Genomic DNA, 5,007 nt, shown 5'->3' on the forward strand with positions numbered 1-5,007 from the left:
TCAGATTCAAGGTTGGAGAAACCGCTGCTTCTGCATCTCTTCAAGTTACGTTTTCATAAATTAATATAATATCATCTTTTGAGATCTTGTTTAGGGTTCCGTCGACTATTTTTAAGATTCTGATAGCCAAACTCATCTTAAATCCTTAGTCTGTTTTTTTTTTGTGTGTGTGCTTGTGCCATTTATAAATCTAGAGCTACAAAGAAAGAAAATTGTTCGTAAAATTGTCGAAATAGATGGTTTATACTTTATAGTTTGAAAATTTTCGGCAACTGAATCGAGCAAGCATAAGAGCTCTCTCTGGTTTCTACTGCAAAAATACCCATTTTCATGCAATATTGTTATACAACTGCTCTATCAAAGTAAGTCCAGCACTAAAACACACACACACACATGCACCAAATCCTCAATTTTGTTTCTCCCTAGTTTCCACGGCGATTGTTCTTCTTTTTTCTCCATTCCCATGGCTTCTCAGGATCTGAAGATTCCCATAATCCAACCCTAGCAGCTCTAGCCTCCTCCGCCCACTATTACGAAAACACAGATGTTGGTCAAACACAGCAAAATTAAGAAGAATATGTTTGAGAACTGAGATAAAAGATGACCTGCACTCACCTTTACGAATTCAGGACGCTTGTCATACTTCACAAAATACCAAGCAAGTCCTTTCTTGAGCATAATTTCCTGCACGGAGAAAGAAAAGATGTAAAGAAAATGAAAAAATGACTATAGTTCGGGATTTCGTAGAATGCAACTAATCTAAGGGAACTGCTAAGCGGTAAAGAGGTGTTTATGGTACATGTGCGAATTTTCCATTGCAATAAACGTCTCCCACGAGTCGATCATATTGATCATCCACATAAACATGAACAGTTAAACACTTGCCGTCAACTAGCTTAGTAAGTTCTTCCATGGCCTCTTTTCCAAAGGCCTGTGGGAGTTCTGGTGCATCAATGCCCCTGTTTATTCAATAATGGTATTAAAACTAATCCGGCTTCCTGTATGCTAGCTACAACAAAAAAGACTCAGTTCTACCTCAATCGAATCCGATACTTTCTGGCAAGAACTTCCTCGTTGTTTGGACCTTTTAGGAATCTGCATGCAAAGTAACAATAAAATTGATGTTAGTGGCTTTTATTGCTGGAGAAACAAAATTTGGGACAATTAAATTATTTAACCTGTAATCAGCACCAACTATGATCTTATGAAGTGCTTCTGCTTTCGCATGATCGTTGGATGCACATGCCCTTGATCGTTCTAATACTGCCTCTTGTACAACTTTTGGCACATTAGGGGCTTCCTTGGGATCCGCAGCGTCAACATAAACGGTTATTCCATCCCCATCAGCAACCTCTTTTGCGTACACCTTGAAGTAATTTCCACTTGTGAAACCCAACTTGAAACATTTTCAATAAAATAGAAAATGAGCTAGTTTCGCGATTAATTAAAAATGCAGTATTATCCTACCGGAAATGTCTGTAATTCGGATTTAACTCCTTTGGGTCGAGAAGGAGGAAAGTCTACTACTGCAGGAATTTCAAAATATGATGCTCATGCAGAGCCAGAAGACCATAGAATTCCAGTAGACCCTTCGGCAAAAAGAAAAAGAAAAACCCCTTAGTCTTGTTTCTGAAAGCTACTCATTTACGCATGAAAAATTGGGTTGTAGGTCTCAAATACAAATGGGCTTTTTACAAAAATAGGCCCGTTTTTTCGGTACTTTTCATTTCTAGGACACTTTTTTTATTTATTGCTAGACTAGGCAAGTTTTGATCAAAAATGATGGATGGAAAGTTAGTTGCAGTTATCTTCCAGCTGTCCATATCTTCTTAGCTAAAAAGACGTTTTAGTCCTTCAAATCTATTGAACATTCAGTGCTTGCTGAACTCATTGAATTGCCTGAGCATACATCATCAGTAAAGAAGCAACACTGCACCGGTCGGAATGAATGCAACATACATTACAGAAAAGTCCGAAGATTAAGTCAAATAGCAGAATCTGCAGCTATTCCTCGTCTTTTAAGTTAGGCGAACTTAGGCGCGGGCCCAAAAAAAATAATGTGCATAACTGCTTATGCAGTAAAATCAACTATGCATAACTGCATAGCTTATTATGCATAACTGGTTATGCAGTAAAATCAAGTATGCAGAACTGCATAACTTATTATGCATAACTGCTTATGCAGTAAAAACAACTATGCATAACTGCGTAACTTATCATGCATAACTTGTTATGCAATAAAAGCAAACATTCTGAAATGTGTAGCTTACGATGCATAACTGGTTATGCAGTAAAATCAACTATGCAGAACTGCATAACTTATTATGCATAACTTGTTACGCAGTAAAAACAACTATGCATAACTGCGTACCTTATCATGCATAACTTGTTATGCAGTAAAATCAACTATGCATAACTGCGTAGCTTATTATACATAACTGGTTATGCAGTAAAATCAACTATGCATAACTGCCTAGCTTATCATGCATAACTGATTATGCAGTAAAAACAACTATGCATAACTGCGTAACTTATCATGCATAACTTGTTATGCAGTAAAAGCAAACATGCTGAACTCCGTAATTTATCATGCATAACTGGTTATGCAGTAAAAGCAAACATGCTAAACTGCATAACTTATCATGCATAACTGGTTATGCAGTAAAATCAACTATGCATAACTGCATAACTTATTATGCATAACTTCTTATGCATATCAATATATACAACTTCAAATACACATCTTGGTTCATTCTCAGTTTCATAACCATTTCAAAATCATCTCACCAAACCCATACTTCCTGCAACATCTCATTCATTCAGGCCATCCCATAACACCTACAGTTTCATCTACACAAACAACACCACCATTCTCTAGCTATCAACACCACCAATCTACGGTTCATGCATCTCATACAATTCTTTCACTGAGAAGAACAATTACCTCAAGATAAATCCATTCCAGCAAATATAATTCAATTCTTGTTCTTTCTTAACTGGATTCTGCAATTCTTCTCAAGGCTACAACATCCCACCAAATTATTTCATCCAACACCAAAATACTCCCATCATCACCAACAGTTCTCAATCTTCATAACAAATTCTATCGAACCCTTCTCTCGGTTTCCTGACTTCAATCAACTCCAGCACCACCACCAATCTTCTTTAATCTTGAATTAGTCTTCACTGTTTCCATCAATTCAGCATCACAACTTCTACATACTCTTCTCATATAACTGAAATCACCAGCAAACCCTAATTCTTTTATTCATCTTCAGGACAGCTTCAATCAAACATCAATTAGAACAAACCCATCTTCTAACTTCTTCTTATTCATCCTCAAATTAAACTCTGATTCCATTTCTCAGAAACCGTAACTCAATTCCCAACTATTCTCCCAGAACTGCTTCATATCATCAATTCATCAACAACCCCTCTTTTCCTCATCCATTAAGATCTCAATTCATTTCTCAATTTCATGCCAAACCCTAACTCTGATTTTATCAGATTAATCCCGAAACCGTAAAATCTCTAATTGATTTTCTTCATAAACCTCAACCACACCATCTTCTTCAACAATCATACCACCTCAACATCTGATGTACTTAGATAGACATAACACACGACTCGCAGAGAGTCAGCAGAAAACAAACGGAGGATGATATCAGCAGAATCATTCAAAACCAGCACCAAGAACCCAATTTCAGTTCGAATTCAACCCTAGACTTCGATTATCGAAACCATCACTGCCAAACACCATCAATACTTTCTTCACAAACTGAACCTTAATCTACTTTGCTTCTCAATTTCTATCAAACCCTTTTTCTTCACTAATGAGCAGAAGAAAGAAAACGGAAGGAGAAGAAAACAAAGAAGAAGAAGATAAGAAGAAGAAGAATGAATGAGATCGAACACGTGACTGACACACACGTGTGAAGGACATTTCAGTAATCTTACCACATGTATGAGATCTCCCTATATGATATTTTGGCGAGATATTGACAAGTCAACGCGAGAAATTGACCGAGATGGTTAAAGTGGATGGAATCCGTTTAACTTGCCTAGTTTTGCAAGAAATAAAAAAAGTGTCCTAGAAATGAAAGTGAGGGTCCAGACGAGGCCTACTTCTGCATATATGTACATCTACATCGTCTGGTTGGTGTTGGCACAAGGTCTGCCTGACAAGCATAGATGCTTGCTCGGTTGTTTTTGGTGGTGGTTTTGCATCTTTCCATGCCTTGAATAGTTTTCTGTACCTTGAACATTTTACACACAAATTTCTAACTATATTAAACAAGTTGTTGCTCAATCAAGTTGAACGTTGATCAACATAGTAGTACCATGTAGCTTGAGTTTCCTTTATTGATGTAACATGTTCACTAAGTTGTTCAGGAACCTTCAAAATCAAGAAACTTCCATGTTGGTTAATTAAAATAAAAAGTAGTATAAAATGGTAAGACTAAGCTAAAATTAAGCTGTTGGAGATTTTACTTCCCAAGTGTTCTCAAAGTGAAAAAGATGAAGAGCCAGAGCTGAAACACTATCAGTAGGAGGTTGGGAGACAACATGGTCATGATCAGTTGTTGTTGTTGGCCTATAACACTTCCAATATAGAAACTTAATAACAGAGGACACCACTCTCTTACGAACCCTCGAGAGAATTCCCATATTGGAACAAAACTTTAAGAAAATGTTTCAAGGTTTTTTTTTGGAAGATGAAACAAGTTTTAAAATACAAATGTAAAAGGATAGAGATTAGCAGGCAGTAGTAGTATCACTAATAATAATGCAAGCAAAATGAAAACTCAATAATGAGTACTAAAATACAAAGAAAGAAGTAGGTAAGAGAATATTAGGAAGAGCAATAATGCGACGTCAACAAGAGAAATTGATTCTTTAGTTTAGCGGGTACTTCCCAAGAATTACTTGTTATCTTCCATCATCATGCAAAAATTCAAAAGTCTACTTACTATAAGGGGTTATAAGATTCTACTTAAGTTATCAGTA

General features: G+C 36.5%; 1 pseudogene; it reads right to left on the reverse strand.

Annotated features, from left to right (window-relative positions):
• Positions 1-422: 422 nt before the first annotated feature.
• LOC113351076 lies at positions 423-4,668 on the reverse strand (annotated as a pseudogene).
• Between the last annotated feature and the right edge of the window lie 339 nt (positions 4,669-5,007).

This window comes from Papaver somniferum, chromosome 2, assembly GCF_003573695.1.
Source record: "Papaver somniferum cultivar HN1 chromosome 2, ASM357369v1, whole genome shotgun sequence".
In the NCBI taxonomy this organism is placed as follows: Eukaryota; Viridiplantae; Streptophyta; class Magnoliopsida; order Ranunculales; family Papaveraceae; genus Papaver; species Papaver somniferum.